We start from the raw sequence: 21,329 nt of genomic DNA, 5'->3' as shown, positions 1-21,329 counted from the left end.
TATACATATAAACATATACTCTGGAGTCCCTATTATCTTTCAGATATTTGTTTGGTTTGGTGTGGTTTGGTGCTAGGAATTAAACTCCGGGGGTGCTAACCACTGACTTATGTCCCCAGTCCTTTTTTTTTTTTTTGAGACAGGTGATATATCACTAATATCTCACTAAATTGCTTATAGCCTTGCTATGTTGTTAAGGCTGTCTTTCAAATTACAATCCTCCTGACTCAGCCTCTCCAGGCACTAGTATATTTTCCACCACACCTAGCTCTTTGAGATTATTATAATAACCTATTCAACAACACTGATCAGGCTACAAAAAATCTCTTTGAATGATGCAATTTATCTCTGAGGAAAGTTTATATGAAGTAGCCAATGTAGGACTATTCAGTAAAGATTTGTTGGAATAAACAGGGATCATTGGTTTTTAACCTTTCTGAATTACTCTTTGGTATCATAGTTCATAAAAGTGCTGGGAAAGGATGTAAATTCATTTGTTTGAAATCTACAGAGATTTACATAAGCTCAGTCACCTTTTGTTCCAGAGCTTGGAACTTCAGGACATAGTAACATAAAATATGTGAAAGTTGAAACATTCAGTACACACATACACACACACACACACACACACACACACACACAATCTTTTTCTAGGAGCAATTGGTAATTCTGGAATTATTACTAGTGTATCAGAGACATAGTAATGCAAACAATATGTTAAAGTTGAGACATTCAGTACACATATACACACACACACAACTTTTTCTAGGAGCAATTGGTAGTTCTGGCATTATTGCTAGTGTGTCAGGGTTGGGGTAAGATTCAGGAAGTGCTAAAATGTCACTCAAGCTAAGAGTAGATTACTGGATTCCTCCCTATTTCCCCTAAAATATAAGCTCGAGTGAACTTCATCTGTCAGCAACAGCAATTGGGAAAATATGCTTGCAGATGTTTTTTTTGAGATAAATTGACAGCTTTGATATTTGGGTATTTCTGTGTCTTGATCACAGCTGATGAAACACATGAAAAAGCTTTTATGGCTCCTAGCTATCACCACATTTTTTTTTTATCACTTCTCCCATATTTTCTTCTTTCTTTCTTTCTTTCTTTCTTTCTTTCTTTCTTTCTTTCTTTCTTTCTTTCTTTTTTGTGATGCTAAAGATAGAATCCAGGGCCTTGTGTATAAAAGGCAAGCACTCTAAAAACTTAGCTACATCCTCAGCCCGTCTCTCACATATGTGTTTACTATAAGTGATGATGGTAATTGGGAATTATGTCTTAAATGTGATACATTGCTCAAGACATGACTAATATCCAGTATATATAAATCTCCCTATTCATTATAATTTTGCCAAAGAGACACTCATAGCAGTTTTTTTCTAAAATGTATCTATAGATGGAGAGAGAGTGTCTCATTTTAATATTCTGCTTTATTTTCAACATCATTCCTTCTTAACATTTGCCTTTTATAGTGTTGCAAAGGTTGGAACTGACTACCTTGCACATTGTGCACACACACACTCTTTCAATAAATTTTGCCACTAGGTCCCAATTCTAACTTTAGGTTGGATTGACTCATTCATTCAATCTAATGTTATTTTTCATATGGCTGGTTTTACATATGCCTTTCTATTTGTCTTAACAGCACTATTGATATACATATGATTTCAGATTTGATTCATGTTATGATTTATTCTTCTGTATTATTGCAATATAATTAAATGTATCACATAAAAATAACTATATTATTTGTTTTTTATTAAAGGTTTTGAAGTATTTTACATATTTTATTTCCAAGATGAATTTTTTTGGTCCTTTCTTTTCTTTTCTTTTATTTGGTACTGGGAATTCAGCTCAGGGGAACTTAGCCATTGAGCCACATTCCAAGACCTATTTTGTAAGACATTTAGAGATGATGTCTCACTGAGTTGCTTAAGGCCTCACTTTTGCTGATGCTGGCTTTGAGTTCACAATACACCTGTCTCAGTCTCCCAAGGTTTTGGGATTACAATTGTGCACCATCACATCCAGCTCTCTTATTTTATTAAAAAATACATGCTAAAATTTTGATGGGAAAATTTATATATTAAATTGAATTAAAATAATTGTCTTTGTAATGATTAGTTTTACTTACACATGGAATTTTATGTGTTTTGTAATTTTTATTTAGTTTGTGATAAGTTCTATATATTTTCCTTGAAAGCCATTATACATATAATGTATTGAACAGATGTAACTTCAGTATAATACATTTATGTGGTATTTTGTACTCTAATTAAATCAAAAATATTTCTGGGCTCTATTTACCAACTTTTCTCAAGCTTTATTATTTTTATTTTTTTGAATGTACCTCCTCTTTCCTCCAAGGCCCCAGATTTCCACTGTTATGACAAGTACAGCTCTAGCCTTATGCTATTATGTAACTGTACACTGTCATGGTAAACACATACTATAACTTCTACAGGTCTATGCTGCTTGGTGAGGAGTACTTCATATATACATAAACAGTTTTCATGAAGAAACAACAGCAATTTCTACTCCATCTTTACTTCATGAGAATTTGTTTTGTGTCCTCATCAATACTCTGTATTCTTTTGGTTGCTGTTGTTTCTTACTGGAAATTTGAATCAGAGGCACACATAGACTGTGTCATACATAGTTGCTTAGGGCTTTGCTAAGTTTCTGAGGCTGGTTTTGAACTCAGGATTATCTTGCCTTAGCCTCCCAATCCAATGGGATTAGAGGTGTGTGCCATGGAACCTTGCTCTATTTTATTCTTATATTGAAGTATATGTTACTTCTGAAAATCATTTATTCTTGATATTAAGAAAGCATAGAATATCATTTTTCCCACAAATAAACCTCTTTTTTCTTCTGGAAAAGATGTCATTTTTCTTTAAAAGATATCAGTACTACCAGATGTATACTTTATTGTTTTCTAAATGGAAAGTTGTTTATTATTATTATTATTATTATTATTATTATTATTAAGCTATGTATTAGTTACAAAAGTTTATCTGTTCATATTATTATAAGGTATATACTCTTTTCTATAACTTCATAGCATACTTCAGTGTATATCAATATGACTGTTGGGGGTTGGGAGGGGAGGGTTATTGGGGTTAGAAATGATGGTGGAGGGCTGGGATTGTGGTTTACTGGTAGAATGCTCACTTATCATGGGTGGGACTTGAGTTCAATTCTCAGTACCACATTAAAAAAAAAGGCATTGTGTTGTGTGCGTCTATAAAAAAAAAGATTCTCTCTCTCTTCCTCTCTCAAAAAAAAACTCTATTAAAAAATGATGGTGGAATATGATGTATATTATTATATAAAGTACATGTATAAAGAAGTGAATTCATGTAAATATTATTTGTATAAGACCAGAGTAATGAAAAATTGTGTTCTCTATGTTTAATTAGAATTGCAATGAATTCTGCTGTCATATAAAATTAAAAAGTAATTAAAATGAAAAATAAATGATGGCATTATGTTCTAATTGGAAATAAATACTATTTCTTTTAAAACTTGAAAAAAAGTCTGTTGGTTGGTGATAAACTTTATAAAGTATAAAATGTATCCTGAATAATTGGTAATACATAAACCCAGATTTAGGTATTTCTAGTGTTTTAGCAAAATTAAAAAAAAAAAATCTGTAGAGTTCTTTTCTTGCAACATATACTCATGATTATATGACATGCATTTTATATATATATATATATATATATATATATATATATATATATACATATACATATATAGTACCATTATATATAATTAATAAATGATTACTACATCTCACATTAACCACATTTATTTCAGATTAATTTGTCTTTTAAAAGCACCAATATATGACACTCTTTGGATATATATACTTGTTTTGTCTTCAAATTTGTCACTTTATGTATTATGTTCTTTTCTTTACTCTCCTTTTTATAGAATTTCTTTTTCCAAATTATTGAGATTAGTGAATTTTAGACCCTTCAGTTTAACAGTGCAATCTGTAAATTTTCTTTTTAACCTCAGCTAAAATACATCCCACTTTTTATAGGCTTATTGTTATGTAAAAGACTTCTAAGAACCTGTAGATATAACACCCTAATCTGACATTACTCTGGACTATTGATATCTGAGTGGAGGGGATCTCAAGTGATCCATGGAAAAGGCAGGATTGGGATGGGTCAGGATGTGAGATTGGTGGATGCTGAGTATGTAATAGTGAGTATTCATGAAAAAGTATTGGTGGAGTAGATAAGGGTAGAGAAAAAAAGTGCTGTGAAGGAAAGAGGGAAAGAATGACAAGCTCAAGGGTTCAGATTTAAAAAGTCTAGTGGTGGATCAATAGTAGCATGAGGGTATGGAGTATTTTCTTTGGAGGCAGAAATAAGGTTGAAGCAAAAGAAGAAGGTAACTCTGTCACAGTACCCAAAAGAAAGAGTCAGATGAATGGATTATGTGTTTATTTCTTCCCACTTTGGAGTGGAATTGATAATTCACAGAGTATATTTAAGTAGGTAGTATAAAACCATTTCCAAGTAGCTTTACAAATTTCTGTGGCCACAATCAACATTTGACAATTCCAGTCACATAAAATCTTTGTACTTTTTATCTGTTTTATTTATTTATTTATTTATTCATTCATTCATTACATTTTTTTTCATTCACTTTGGCTTTACTGTTATTGTGTATATACAACTGCTGAGTATTCAATGATACACACACACACACACACACACACACACACACAAACACACACAATGGTATATATATAATGCTAACATCTATAACATTATTTCCTAAAACATTTAAGTCAGTCAGCTGCAGCAACTTAGTGAGGTTGTAAGAAAATCAGCAAATCATTTTTCTTTATAGAAAAATTTATTAAAGGCTGAGAGTGTTTCCTAGCAAAAGAGCATATCTGATTTCAATTTGTAATATGAGAGAGAGAGAGAGAAAGAAAGAGAGATATCTTGCAAAATTAAAAAAAGTAATCAGTGACACTCTTAGTGTCAAGGATGTAAATAATTTAAAAATAATAATGAGCTAGTTGGAAAACACATCTAGGTTATTAACTGCTGCTTTGGAAAGTTAGTCTGCTCTCCATCATATAAAAGTGAGAGATGAATTCTTTATTAAAGTTTATATAAGTAAAAAAGGAGTTTTAACACAGCTTTTAGCTGATCCAGACTGGGTCAACTTTAGTGGGTTATTAGGGTTCTGACAAGATGATAGATCCTTGAGTCATTTGGAATGATGTGATTTTATCTAGTCTTCAAAAACAAAGATTAAGGTCTAATATAAATCAGGCTTGGCAAAGAAAAAAAAAACATTTAAATGAAAAGTCAGTATATGAATAAACACATAAAGCAATATTTAAGAAAAAGTTAACATTCAGAATATTTATGCAATTATATAATCACCAGTAATGTAAAAACAATTACTACTAAAGAAAAATTGAATTAATAAAGGAACAAATAAATAATGGAAAATGAAAAATGTAAAGGTACATGGAAATGGTGTTTTCCTGCTTACTGAGATATACTCTATGAACTATAAATTTCACTCCTAGGTGGGAAGAGTTGAACACAGAACCCATTCACCTGGCTCTCTCAATTGGGAACTGTGCAAAAAATTACCTTTTCTTTGCCTCCAAATTTTATTGCTGCTTCCAAGAACACTACTCCTCTACATTCATCCCACCATTGTAGACTTGTAGCATATGAACCTGTCTACTGCTCAAGTTTTTCTATTTTTTTCATTGCTCTTTTTCTCCCTACTTCCATATAGTCCACCGATACTTATTTTGTAATGCAAATTCTACATACTCAGCAATCTCCAGTCTTACATCTTACTATTGATAGACCCAACCTTTCTTAAAATTGGGCATCTCGCCATAAAACCATGAAAAGATAATTTTGGCTTTACTATAAATTACTGCAAATTCTGAACCTACTTGGAATGCCTGCCCGTGCCCTGAACTCACCCAGGTCCGGTTTTCCCTGACCAGATAACAACCCTTTCCTAAACCTTAGTGACGCCTCATAAATTCTGGCCTTCCCTGGCCAGACAATGACCCTCTCTGAGTCTCTAAGATCTCCATAAATTCTGATGCCGGGGCCAACAAAAATGTAAACTTGTGTTATGCTCCTCAGAGTGTTGTTATCTGTAACCCCACCCCTTTATGTAACTTTTTGGGTTATAAAACTGGGCCACAAAGAAGGCTCGGGGCTGTCTTGTTACCGCCGTTTTGGGAGGGAAAGGCAGCCCGGCCGGTCGAAATAATAAGCTTGCTTTAATTTGAATTTAATTGGAGTCAGTGGTCTTTTCTTGCATCCTGGTCAAACACTATATCCGTTTTCTGCCTTGTGCATGACCACTTTGAGATCCCCTCCATCAAAACATCAATAGTCCAAAGTGATCAGATTTCAGGGGAAAAATATGCAGAATATTAGGGATCACTTACACAACAAGAAAGCTATAAAAATTGGGCTTCATTTAAGGGTGAAAATAAAAAGAAAATCTATAGACTTCACTAGTTAAAATAAAGGATCCAAAATTTATGAGTGTCAATAATTTGAATTATAACTGTAAGTCACTTTTTTGGGGGGAAGGGATATGGGGACATTGCTAATGAGTTTAAAGCTCAAACTGTTTTTTATGAGACAAAGAACAGAGAAGTTGAAAAAAAATTAAATAAATTGTGATATCATTTTCATAAATATAGACATTTATTCACAAATTGCTTTAACCTTATAAACAGTTATGAATGTCTATGCACTTCCTTCTGGGATAGGTCCTAGTATTGGAAGAAAACTTTGCCTTAAAATAACTGCATTCACAGACATAATAATAATAATAATAATAATAAGAAGAAGAAGAAGAAGAAGAAGAAGAAGAAGAAGAGAGGTGGGGATGATTTAAGAATTGTGAAGCATACCTGTAATATAAGTTACTTGAAAAGCCATCATGAGGAATTTTATACACTATCTGAAGACATATATGTATAAATTATATATAAAAACTGTTTATGAGTTCTGTAGTGAGGGTGCACAAGTCCAATACACAGTCTTTATTTTTTCTTGAATATTTTTTGTTGTAGATGGACACAATACCATTAGTAGTTTGTTTGTTGGTTGGCTTTTTAATGTGGTGCTGGGTGTTCAACCCAGTATCTCACGCATGCTTGGGAAGCACTCTACCACTGATGCATAACCCTAGTCCCCAAAGTCCTTTACTTAATTTTTTTTTTGGCAGGAGTGTGTGTGTGTAGTGCAGGGAATTGAATCCATGGCCTTATATAAGCAAACAAGCACTCTACTGACTAAGCTATATTCTCAAGCCTGATCTCTAGTCTTTTAACAATGACAATGGAGAAGCCTATAATTCAGACTTTGATTCTGCACCCACTTGACTCAGGTTGGAGGCATGACCTGAATCCTTGACTAATCAGTCTCTTAGGTGATAACTCTCCAATCCTCAGGCAGCTGGTGATGAGGGAGCTGGTTTCCATAATCTTCAGTTCCCTTCCTGTCTGGAGCCCGCCATTTTTTCAATCTTTTTTAGGCTTTCTGTCCTGGATCCAGAGCCCAGGTGTCTGTGCTATGCAAAATCTGAAAACAAATCACAGGGAGAATGCTGAGAACCCTGAAAACCAGAAAATGGTAAGTGTGCCTTGCTATCTTGAGACTGGGTAGGAAGGTGGCTTAAAGCTGACAGGAGTGGCAATGGTGGAAACTGGCAATTGTGTCTACAGACTCCTCGTGGTCCTCTCCAGAATCTTGTGGCCAGAAGGTTTCTGTTGGGCAGCTTAGCCTTCACTTGCCTCTGACTAGTCTAGTGAGGCTTAGATTGGCAGTTGAAAACCTGGGCATTTTTTTCCATAATTGTATGGTGTTTTCGGCTTCTTTCTAAAGCCCTTTATGGGCTTCCATGTGCAATGAGTCCAGCATGTCTCCAGATTGCATGGTGAAGACTGAGAAAATTACCAGGAGAGAACTACAAGTCCATTTATTGTATTCATGCATGAGCGAGGCTGTTGATTTTAGGGCTTGTTACTCCTGAGGGTTTGTTTGTTTGTTTTATTTTGTGTGTGTGTGTGGGGGGGGTGTGGGTGTGTGTTGTTTTCTTTTTGGTGCCAGAAATTCAACCCAGAGGCATTCATCCACTGATTCACATTCCCACCCCCCCCCTTTTTTAAAATATTTGTATTTAGATACAGGGTCCCTTTGAATTTCTTTGGGCCTAACAAATTTGATGATGCTGGCTTTTAACTCATTCTCTTCATGAGTCCTGAGATTTTTGAATGTAGAGGAAGCAGTATCTCAAATCCAGAACAAAAATCTGAAATCCAGAACTTCAGTGTAGCTCTCCATAGGTCTCAGAATAAACCCCTAGTTTTCTAGCTCTCTGTTCACATATCCAAAACTGTTGTTTTCTGTTCACAGTGACTTAGTATAAAATAGAATAGATAGTATAATGACCATGTAATCAGGATAATGGGCCTCACTCAACCACACAGCTAACTGAAAGATATGTTAATGAGCACCATTAAAGCCTATTTCAGATGTAAAAGACCTTGTAGCCCAGTTGTGGGAACACCTTTAACAAAGTCTTTTGTCCAGGGGTTATTCCTGATTGAATTTGAAGAAAAAAGGATTGGTCACCAAAGGAATAAAAGTTAACCCATATGGTAGTCAGGATGCCTTTTCCAAAGCCTATTCTAAATGCATTATGACTTCCAAGATGGCACACAAAATGAGTTTTTTTTTTTTTTTTTCTGGTATCATTCCTCATACCACATGGTGGAAGTTCTATTTCTTAAATACAATAGCCACTATCCTGAAAATTCACATTGATTTGACACACAGTCCCTTTTTTTTTTTTTTGAGGATAAAGTACTTTATTTTAAAATAGTTTATATCCATTCATCATACACTTGTAATTTTGCAATTATATATATAAATATATATATATATATATATATATATATATAAATATATATATATAATATATATATTATATTTATATCAATATATATATTGATCAATATATATAAATATAATATATATATGAATATAATATATAAATCAATATATATAAATATAATATATATATTATATTTATATATATATCATAATATCAGTTGTGTTGATTACGAATTTTGGTATAGTATTTATGCAGAATTTCCTTCTATGTAGTTCTCTCTCTAATATTGAGATTTAAAATTATATACTTAGATGTACTCAGAACCCTAGAGGCCACATCCTTAGTGTGAGCCCACAAGAAAATACATTTAAACTAATGTATTCAAGTGCCATTTAGAGTTCCTAACTAGGTCTCATCAATGTGTATTTTGTTAGGTACCACTTTGCAGAGTCGATTCTAGTTTTCATATACCTTTTTTTTTTTTTTTTTTTATTGGTCGTTCATAACATTACATAGTTCTTAATACATCATATTACACGGTTTGATTCAAGTGGATTATGAACTCCCGATTTTACCCCGTATACAAATTGCTGTATCACATCAGTTACCCTTCCATTGATTGACATATTGCCTTTCTAGTGTCTGATGTATTCTGCTGTCTGTCCTATTGTCTACTATCCCCCCTCCCCTCCCCTCCCCTCCCCTTTTCTCTCTCTACCCCTTCTACTGTAAATCATGTCTTCCATTTGTATTCTCTTGACTTACCCCTCCTTACCTCTTATATGACATTTTGTATAACCCTGAGGATCGCCTTCCATTTCCATGCAATTTCCCTTCTCACTCCCTTTCCCTCCCACCTCTCATCCCTGTTTACTGTAAATATTCTTCTCAAGCTCTTCGTCCCTACCCTGTCCTTGTTTACACCCCTTATATCAAAGGAGTCATTTGGTATTTGTTTTTTAAAGATTGACTAGCTTCACTTAGCATAATCTGCTCTAATGCCATCCATTTCCCTCCAAATTCTATGATTTTGTCATTTTTTAATGCAGAGTAATACTCCATAGTGTATAAATGCCACATTTTTTTTTATCCATTCATCTATTGAAGGGCATCTAGGCTGGTTCCACAGTCTTGCTATCGTGAATTGAGCTGCTATGAACATCGATGTAGCAGTGTCCCTGTAGCATGCTCTTGTTAGGGCTTTAGGGAATAGACCGAGAAGGGGAATAGCTGGGTCAAATGGTGGTTCCATTCCCAGCTTTCCGAGAAATCTCCATACTGCTTTCCAAATTGGCTGCACCAATTTGCAGTCCCACCAGCAATGAACAAGAGTGCCCTTTTCCCCGCATCCTCTCCAGCACTTATTGTTGTTTGACTTCCTAATGGCTGCCAGTCTTACTGGAGTGAGATGGTATCTTAGGGTAGTTTTGATTTGCATTTCTCTGACTGCTAGCGATGGTGAGCATTGTTTCATGTACTTGTTGATTGATTGTATGTCCTCCTCTGAGAAGTGTCTGTTCAGGTCCTTGGCCCATTTATTGATTGGGTTATTTGTTATCTTATTGTCTAATTTTTTGAGTTCTTTGTATATTCTGGTTATTAGGGCTCTATCTGAAGTGAGTGGAGTAAAGATTTGTTCCCAGGATGTAGGCTCCCTATTTATCTCTCTTATTGTTTCTTTTGCTGAGAAAAAACTTTTTAGTTTGAGTAAGTCCCATTTGTTGATTCTATTTGTTAACTCTAGCGCTATGGGTGTCCTATTGAGGAATTTGGAGCCCGATCCCACAGCGTGTAGATCATAACCAACTTTTTCTTCTATCAGATGCCGTGTCTCTGATTTAATATCAAGCTCCTTGATCCATTTTGAGTTAACTTTTGTGCACGGCGAGAGATAGGGATTCAGATTCATTTTGGTGCAAATGGATTTCCAGTTTTCCCAGCACCATTTGTTGAAGATGCTATCATTCCTCCATTGCATGCTTTTAGCCCCTTTATCAAATATAAGATAGTAGTAGTTTTGTGGATTGGTTACTGTGTCCTCTATTCTGTACCATTGGTCCACCCACCTGTTTTGGTACCAGTACCATGCTGTTTTTGTTACTATTGCTCTGTAGTATAGTTTGAAGTCTGGTATCGCTATACCACCTGATTCACACTTCCTGCTTAGTATTGTTTTTGCTATTCTGGGTCTTTTATTATTCCATATGAATTTCATGATTCTTTTATCGATTTCTACAAGATATGCTGTTGGGATTTTGATTGGCATTGCATTGAACTTATATAGGACTTTTGGTAATATCGCCATTTTGATGATGTTAGTTCTGCCTATCCATGAGCAGGGTATACTTTTCCATCTTCTAAGGTCTTCTTCTAATTTAAGTTCTTCTTTTCCTATTTTTATGCCTTTAATTTCTTTTGACTGTCTAATTGCTCTGGCCAGTGTTTCGAGGACTATGTTGAACAGAAGTGGTGAGAGAGGGCATCCCTGTCTTGTACCAGATCTTAGAGGGAATGCCTTCAATTTTTCTCCATTCAGAATGATGCTGGCCTGTGGCTTATCATAGATTGCTTTTACAATGTTGAGGTATGATCCTGTTATCCCTAATTTTTCTAGCGTTTTGAACATAAAGGGATGCTGTACTTTGTGGAATGCTTTTTCTGCATCTATTGAGATGATCATATGGTTCTTATTTTTAAGTCTATTGATGTGGTGAATAACATTTATTGATTTCCGTATATTAAACCAGCCTTGCATCCCAGGGATGAATCCTACTTGATCATGATGTATAATTTTTTTGATATGTATTTGAATCCGATTCGCCAGAATTTTATTGAGGATTTTTGCGTCAAGGTTCATTAGAGATATTGGTCTGTAGTTTTCCTTCTTTGATGTGTCTTTGTCTGGTTTCGGAATCAGGGTGATGTTGGCCTCGTAGAATGAATTTGGAAGTTCTCCCTCTTTTTCTATTTCCTGAAATAGCTTGAAAAGTATTGGTGTTAGTTCCTCTTTAAAGGTTTTGTAAAACTCTGCTGTATACCCATCCGGTCCTGGGCTTTTCTTAGTTGGTAGTCTTTTGATGGTTTCTTCTATTTCCTCTATTGTTATTGGTCTGTTTAGGTTGTCTATATCCTCCTGGCTCAATCTGGGCAGATCATAGGACTCAAGGAATTTATCTATGCCTTCACTATCTTCTATTTTATTGGAGTATAAGGATTCAAAGTAATTTCTGATTATCTTCTGTATTTCTGAAGTGTCTGTTGTGATATTGTCTTTTTCATCCCGTATGCTAGTAATTTGGGTTCTCTCTCTTCTTCTCTTCGTTAGCATGGCTAAGGGTCTGTCAATTTTATTTATTTTTTCAAAGAACCAGCTTTTAGTTTTGTCAATTTTTTCAATTGTTTCTTTTGTTTCAATTTCATTAATTTCAGCTCTGATTTTAATTATTTCTTGCCTTCTACTTCTTTTGCTGTTGTTTTGCTCTTCTTTTTCTAGGATTTTGAGATGAAGTATGAGATCATTTATTTGTTGGTTTTTTCTTTTTTTGAGGAATGAACTCCAAGCAATGAATTTTCCTCTTAGAACTGCTTTCAATGTGTCCCATAGATTCCGATATGTTGTGTCTGTGTTTTCATTTAACTCTAGGAATTTTTTAATTTCCTCCTTGATGTCTTCTAAAACCCATTGATCACTCAGCAACCTATTGTTCATTCTCCAGGTGATGCTTGCTTTTTCCTTTCTTCTTTTATCATTGATTTTCAGTTTCATTCCATTATGATCAGATAAGATGCATGGTATTATCTCTACCCCTTTGTATTGTCTAAGAGTTGCCCTGTGACATAGTATATGGTCTATTTTTGAGAAGGTTCCATGTGCTGCTGAGAAAAAAGTGTAGCTACTTGATGTTGGGTGGTATAGTCTATATATGTCAATTAAGTCTAGGTTGTTAATTGTGTTATTGAGTTCTATAGTTTCTTTATTTAACTTTTGTTTGGAAGATCTGTCCAGTGGTGAGAGAGGTGTGTTGAAGTCTCCCATGATTATTGTATGTTGGTCTATTAGACTCTTGAACTTGAGAAGAGTTTGCTTGATGAATACAGCTGCACCATTATTTGGGGCATATATATTTATGATTGTTATGTCTTGTTGGTGTATGGTTCCCTTGAGCAGTATGAAGTGTCCTTCTGTATCCCTTTTGATTAGCTTTGGCTTGAAATCTATTTTATTAGATATGAGTATGGACACTCCTGCTTGTTTCCGCGGTCCATATGAGTGATATGATTTTTCCCAACCTTTCACCTTCAGTCTATGTATATCTTTTCCTATCAAATGCGTCTCCTGTAGACAGCATATTGTTGGGTCTTGTTTTTTGATCCATTCTACTAGCCTGTGTCTCTTAATTGGTGAGTTTAAGCCATTAACATTTAGGGTTATTATTGAGATATGGTTTGTTCTTCTATCCATATTTGTTTATTGATGTTACTAAACCTGATTTGTTATCCTCTTTGACTACTTTCCCCCCTTTACTGTCCTACCTCCCATTGTTGGTTTTCAATGTTGTTTTCCATTTCCTCTTCCTGTAATGTTTTGCCAAGGATTTTTTGAAGAGATGGTTTTCTAGCTGCGAATTCTTTTAACTTTTGTTTATTGTGGAAGGTTTTAATTTCATCTTCTAACCTGAAGCTTAATTTCGCCGGATACACGATTCTTGGTTGGAGCCCATTGTCTTTCAGTGTTTGAAATATGTTATTCCAGGATCTTCTAGCTTTCAGAGTCTGTGTTGAGAGATCAGCTGTTATCCTGATTGGTTTACCCCTAAATGTAATCTGCTTTCTTTCTCTTGCAGCTTTTAAAATTCTCTCCTTATTCTGTATGTTGGACATCTTCATTATAATGTGTCTAGGTGTGGATCTCTTATGATTTTGCACATTCGGCGTCCTGTAGGCTTCTAGGATTTGGGATTCTGTCTCAATCTTCAATTCTGGGAAGTTTTCTCGTATTATTTCACTGAATAGACTGTTTATTCCTTTGGAATGGAGCTCTGTGCCTTCCTGTATCCCAATGACTCTTAAATTTGGTCTTTTGATATTGTCCCATAATTCTTGGATGTTCTGCTTGTGGTTTCTTAGCAGACTTGCTGAGCTGTCTATGTTCTTTTCCAGTTGAAATACTTTGTCTTCATTGTCTGATGTTCTCTCTTCTAAGTGATCTACTCTGCTGGTAGTATTCTCAATTGAGTTTTTAAGTTGGTTTATTGTTTCCTGCATTTCTAGAATTTCTATTTGTTTGTTTTTTATTACCTCTATCTCCCTGTGAAATTGATCTTTTACTTCCTGGATTTGTTTGTCAATGTGATCTTTCATTGTCTGATTTTGCTGTCTCATGTCTTCCTTGAGACTCCAGATCATCTGAAGCATATATATCCTGAACTCTTTATCTGATATTCCATCTGTTGCAGCTATTACCTCTTCTAAAGTTGAGTTGACCTGCATTGCTTGTTGTCCTTTCTTTCCTTGTCTTTTCATACTGCTCGTGTTTCTTTCTGCTTGGTGCAACTGTTGTGTTTTGAAATTTACCCCCTATTTATTTATGTTGCTCTTGTATACTTGAAAAGTCTCCCTTGCAGGTGCGGGCGGCGGCTGTGCCCCTACTCCAATTGGGGTGACGTGTCTACCACGCTGGCGGCTCTCTGGGCCTGTTCCGGGAGTGGAAGGCGGCTCTGCTCTGTCCCTATTCCAATTGGGGTGTCGTGACTACAATGCTGGCAGATCGCTGGGCCTGTTCCGGGCGTGGGCGGTGGGCTTGGCTGGCGGGATTCCACCTAATGGCAGTCCCTAACCTCCCTGCTTGCTAATTAATGGCTTCTCTGAGGCACCACGCCTTCTGTAGCTGCGGGGCAGGCCGCGCGAATCAGTTGGCCTGGATCTCCGGGGTCCTGCTGCTGGCTGTTTTGATGTTGCAAGCTGTTGGAGAGTGGTGGTGTATTCTTCAGCTTTCCCGGATGGTGGCCACTGACTGCCTGGATGGAGTGTCCGCTGTTTTGATGTTGCACTCTGAAGGAGAGTGGCAGTGTATCCTTCAGCTTTCCCGGATGGTGGCCGCTGACTGCCTCAGTGGAGTGTCCGCTGTGGGGGATGGGACTGTACCGCTTCCTTCCCCTTCTGAGATCCCGTGCTCGGCCCAAGGGTCCGTGTGGGCTTGGCTGGTGGGATTCCATCTAATGGCCTTCCCTAACCTCCCTGCTTGCCAATTAATGGCTTCACTGAGGCGCCACGCCTTCTGTAGCCGCAGGGCAGGCCACGCGAATCAGTTGGCCTGGATCTCCGGGCCCTGCTGCAGGCTGCTGGGATCCCTGGCACTCTATCACTTTGATTTTTTCTGCTTGCCCCTCCCCCAGCACTGGCTAGCCAGGTTTCCTTTTGGCTGCTACTGGGAGGAGGGGTTGGAGGTCAGGTGTCTCTGGTTTCCCCCTAGCCTGTATGGAGGCTCAGCTTGATACTCCCTCTCCCGGCAAGCCTAGGAGAGATTTTATGCGAATTCCCGCTGTCTGGGGGGTGAGCTGAATGACACCGACCTGTTTTGATGTCGCACTCTGAAGGAGAGTGGCGGTGTATCCTTCAGCTTTCCCGGATGGTGGCCGCTGACTGCCTCGGCGGAGTGTCCGCTGTGGGGGATGGGACTGTACCGCTTCCTTCCCCTTCTGAGAACCCGTGCTCGGCCCAAGGGTCCGTGTGGGCTTGGCTGGTGGGATTCCACCTAATGGCCTTCCCTAACCTCCCTGCTTGCCAATTAATGGCTTCACTGAGGCGCCACGCCTTCTGTAGCCGCAGGGCAGGCCACGCGAATCAGTTGGCCTGGATCTCCGGGCCCTGCTGCAGGCTGCTGGGATCCCTGGCACTCTATCACTTTGATTTTTTCTGCTTGCCCCTCCCCCAGCGCTGGCTAGCCAGGTTTCCTTTTGGCTGCTACTGGGAGGAGGGGTTGGAGGTCAGGTGTCTCTGGTTTCCCCCTAGCCTGTATGGAGGCTCAGCTTGATACTCCCTCTCCCGGCAAGCCTAAGAGAGATTTTATGCGAATTCCCGCTGTCTGGGGGGTGAGCTGAATGACACCGACCTGTTTTGATGTCGCACTCTGAAGGAGAGTGGCGGTGTATCCTTCAGCTTTCCCGGATGGTGGCCGCTGACTACAGTCCCTTCTTATACAGCATGAGGACTTGTTGGGGCTGGCTGTCTTCATGAGCTCAACAATGGAAGGGGTCAGATTCCAAATTTTCTGTCTCCCACCTTAAGCAATTTTTCTCCTGCCCCTAGGGTCCTAACCAAACTGACTGACCCCAGGGTGGTCAGGGAAGCAGTGGTCTCACCTGATTGGCACCAATGTTCCATGGTTCATAGTTCACTCTCAGAGGTCCTGACAGGTGTGCAAAGCTGACTCTCTAGTGAGCATTTGGTCCAAACAGCACAGCCTTGTTCAGAGAAGGCCATCGCTCCTGCTTCCTGCTCCTATTTTCTTGGAATCTGTTCCTGGCAGAAGAGCAGAACCTCACACTACTCACTTCTTCTTTCCCTGGCCAGCTGCCCCATCCAGCCAACATGTCATCTGTGTGTGCTGCAGTAGGAGTCACAATTCTGTCGGGCCCAGCAGATGCCTTGTTCCACTGCCCCTCCAGTGCAGCCACCCACTGCACAGTGACCAAGGCCTAGCTATCTGCAGGGTAAATCCAGGCCAGGCACCTGTGGCCATGCCCTCCTAATGGGCAGATTCACCTGGAACTCTGTGCAGTTGCCCTGGTTGGTCACATCCCCCTATCTAGTTTTGCTTCTTGTGTGGAAGGGTGTGGAACTCACAGCTCTGAAGAAACACCCTTGGGCTTTCCTTGCCATCCCCAAAGTACCCAAGTGTCTGATTCATGAATATCCCCAGTGCGGGTGTCTTGGAAAAAATAGCTTCTGGTATAAAGAGAGAGGGACCTTGATAGTGAAGATACAAATAAAAAGGAAAGCCACAAATTATTTTCTTACCCCTCTTTATGAAAAAGAGTAAGGCCAGAGACTAATGAGGCTGAGGTTGAAGGATCACAATTATAAAGCCAGCCTCAGCAACATGGCAAGGGCTTGAGCAACTTAGTGAGACCCTGTCTCAAAATTTAAAAAATAAATAAATAAATAAAGGCTGGGATGTGTCTAAGGGTTTAGGAACCTCTGGGTTCAATCCTCAGTAGCCACCCCCCCCAAAAAAAAAAGAAAAAAAAATCAGAGGGATTTGTAACTAATCTACTTACCATGAAAAGAAGTTGAAAAGGGGAAGCAGAAGGGAAGAGGAGGGGAGGCAGCCAGCCTCTGGACCCTTCTTGCATCTTATAGAGGGGCCTGGGGTGCAGGGTGGGGCTGCATTCCCAGCCCTTGCCCATGTGCACCTGCACTTCACATCTCCCACAGCTACAGTCAGTGTGTGTACCGGGCGGCCAGGTGAAAATGTTCCAGCCTGAGCAGCTGCATCCACTTCAGAACTCAGGCCAAATCGATTCCTTTTGGCCCAGGGTGAAGCCACCTGCACTGATACATCATGACCCCTGCCCTGTGGCTCCAACTCCCCCCAATGTGCAGTACAGACTCTTGAACACAGAGCCTTTCCTCCTAGTTGGGAGGCACAGATGAAACAGAAACAATTGCTCATATCTGATGGCACAGCTCAGTGGGCTGGACACATGCATACCCCTGGGATACCCTAGTGAGGCACAGGTCTCCTGCCTTTCTCTTACTCCTCTGTGTGCTTTGCTTTGTTTTGCAAGAATACTTAACCTGAGAGCTAAAGGGCAAGATGCCAAATTTACCACATTCTGAACTATGGGCAGTTACCTCAAATGCAGATCTCCTGGTCTCACTCACATGGCACACATGTGAGCATGTACCTTTGACCAACACCTATTCCTCACCACTCCCCACCTGGTGACCATCATTTCTTAGCCTCTGTAAGTTCACATTTTTAGATTTCCTATGTAAGTGAGGTCATGCCAGATTTCTCTGTGTCAGGCTTTTGGAATTCAGCACAACATCCTCTAGGTCCATCCAAGTTTTTGCAAGTGTCAGCATCGCCTTACTTTTCAGGTTGAATAATATTTCACTATATAACCACCAATTTGCTTATCCATCCATCCAGAGGACATTAAAATGGATTCTGTCCCTAGCTATTTTGAAGGGTATTCAGCAAACCCATGAGTACACACATATCATCCACATGCTGATTTTATTTCTTTTGAATATATGCAGAAAAGGGCTTGCTGGGCCATATGGTCATTCTATTTTTATTCTTCCAAGGAACCTCCACACTGCTCTCCATGGTATCTCCACTTGCACATTTGAAAATCCTCAGTGAGTAATGCTTCATGGAAATTGAGGAGAGGGCAGGCTGGGGAGTCAGTCACAGCTGCCAACCAGAAGAGTTGTTAGGGGAATGGACGTGTCACCTTGAAGCCCACTGAAAATAAGCTCAGTGGCCTTGGAAAATGGCATTGCCATGCACAAATCTTATGGAAGGTGAAGCTTATGGCAGAACATACAGCACGTGTTCTTTGTGAGACCTCAGGCTAGAGCTCTGGTGCTGGCTCTGCCCATCCACCTGATGGTCTGTTAGTGGTAAGTGATGCTTCACTACCCTCCTGTTCTCCCTAGTGGTATCAGTCTACAGCCCTGAAATGGTTTTTCTGGTGACATCTGAAAAACCTGAAGTCAGCTGGACTCAGTGCCTCATCCTCTTACCCACTGTTTCCCACACTGGCAGTGCCAGCCTCCCCATGACCACTGGACCTGCCAGCTGCCTTGCAGCCCATTTCTGCAGATCAATGCTTAAGAGGGACTGAATCCAGAAGACCGAAGCAGGCTGCTCCACTTCTATCCAGGATGCAGTTAGAACACATACAGGGCTTGATTACTCCCTGAGGAAAAAAATCTTATTTTTTTTAGATTTAAACCCAGAGTGAACTGCCTGCCTCTGTGAGAGAAGAGCATGTCTGACAATGGGGGAATGCACAGCAGAAGGCAAGAAATGAAATGTAAGGTAAACTATATCCTGATGAACCTCTGGATACTACTGGACCTGCAGTCCACTTTTCCCCTGAGTACTTTAGCTATACAAAGTTACTGTTTGTTTTTCGTTTAAACCTATTTTAATTGGATTTTCTGTTATTTGCAAAAGGAAGATAACAATCTTATATATTTCATAGACTCAGGAAAATTTATCTTACAATTTTTGGTTTTTCAACTATGTAGAACAGCATCTGTTTCCATGAAAATAAGAAGGAAGGAAGGAAAGAAGGGAGGGAAGAAGAAAGAAAGGGAGGAAGAAAAAGAGAGAGTGAGTATTGGATGGAAGGCTTGGCTGAGCACTCAGCCTAAAAATAGAAGGGCAGACATGGTTGTTCTCACTGTCTCCACAAGGAATGGCTGCCTGTGCTCCAGGTGGAATCACTCATGAAAGAAAGTTGGCTATTAAGCTTATCTGTCTCTCCCACAGCACTCTCATTAAATACTCACCTTTAAAAATGTTACTATCATGAAAGAAATTCCTTTAAGTAATTTTAGTTAAATGGGAAATTTCAAGGACCAGTGGTCTTTGATAAAAAAATGACTCACCAGAAAGCCCTTTCTAAAATGATTTACAGTGCCTGAGATTCCACGATTCAGGCCTCAACTTTGGTTCAGGATGGGGGTGCTGCCACCTAAGCACGGAGAAGTCCCTAGCCATTAGGAGACTAAACCTGAAGGCAAGGGCTGTGGTTACAACTTACCCTGAAAACTGGGCTTTCTGAGGGTTTGGACACAGAAAAAAATTCACATTAGGTCTACTGCCAGATCTTGCTTCTCCTGGGAAATGTACGTAATTGCAGGTGCAGAGACAACCCCCAAAATTAGAAGCAAATTAGCTCAGTTCAAAGCTTGAGCCCCTCAGGTTCACAGAGGAAGCCCTGGTGGCCTGTAGGACCTCATCTGTCTACCACAGAGGAGAAAGCAGAGAGTGCACAGAACGGGAGGGTGGAACTCCTTTATTTATTTATGTTTAATCTGAATTGTTTAAGCATCCTTTGCTTTTGAAAAGGTCAATATTTAGAATCACAGATCTGGAAATTTGATGAAGAAAGCGATTTCTAAATATGAACATATGCAGCTTCCTATTAAAGGTTGAAAACCCACTACAAATAAACTATAAATAACAGAAGAGAAGTAGAGGAGGGGGCAGGGCAAGAGGAGCGAGTAAGGGGGAGGCAAGAGGGACTGCAGTGGAGAGAAGGATCTTCCTTGCTTGTGGGATTATTTCAAAACCAAGTCCACTGTTGTGTTCAACTCTAATGCACTAATTAAAAAATTAAAAATTAAAATTTGAAACCTCAAAGCAAAACCCAAACCATGTCCTGCCTTGATTTCCACCTGCATTTCTCACAGGGATCTGCAAACATGGAAGTGCCACAGCCCCTGTGGCAGGTGCTAGGGGATTTCTCAAAGCCAACCCATGCAGCATATGTGTGCAGGCAAAGGGACCCCAAGAACATTGCTGCAGATTGCCCTGAATCTGCTGAATTAAACACTTGCCCAGGCAGAAGTCTTGCATGTCAAATGTATGGGCAGAGAAGACAAAGAACAAAGACACAGTGTTCAGTTCCCGCAGGCCTCAGTATGACCTCGCACCTCCCTGCCTCCTTAACCAGGCTTTCCCAAGATTCCCAGTCACAACTGGGCACCACTCATCAGGTCTAGCTAAGGGCATTTTTTGTTTGTTTTGTTTTAATTTTTAAAAAATATAGTTTTAGAAGGACAGCATACATTTATTTTATTTATTTCTATGTGGTGCTGAGGATGGAACCCAGTGCCTCACACGTCCTAGGCAAGTGCTCTGCCACAGAGCTACAGCCCCAACCCCCTGAGAGTGTTTTTTATGACAGCCTCAGGTAATCATTCCAGAACTTTAGCAGCTCCAATGTTCACAAATGTGATTTTTGTAAACGTGTACTTCAGGCTCTAACCCGTTGGTGGCCACACCTTCAGCTTTGGCCAGCCTGGGCATCTGCAAATGGCCACACTGGAAGCCTCTGGTCCCCATGCTAGAGTGATGTAGGACACGCCGGGTGGCTTAAAGACCTATCCTCTGTGGCCTGGAGGCCAAAATACTGAGCCGGTGCCCAGGCCATGATTTAGGTCACCTCCAGGTGCCTTCCTGTGCCCTCCCAGCTTCAGTGATCCCCGGAAACCTCAAAGCGTTTTGCTTCCCAGCTGCCTGGCTCCAGCTTCCTCCTCTGTCATCACAGGGCCCCTGTGTGTCCTCTTCACCCAGTCAGCCCCTCATAAAGACATGGTCACCCTGCATAGGGGCACTCCCTGTGGCATCTTGACTAACCCTGCAACTACATGATTGA

This window comes from Urocitellus parryii, chromosome 11 (genome assembly GCF_045843805.1).
Source record: "Urocitellus parryii isolate mUroPar1 chromosome 11, mUroPar1.hap1, whole genome shotgun sequence".
In the NCBI taxonomy this organism is placed as follows: Eukaryota; Metazoa; Chordata; class Mammalia; order Rodentia; family Sciuridae; genus Urocitellus; species Urocitellus parryii.
The sequence above is the reverse complement of the archived record's forward strand: the minus strand, read 5'-3'. Positions refer to the sequence as shown.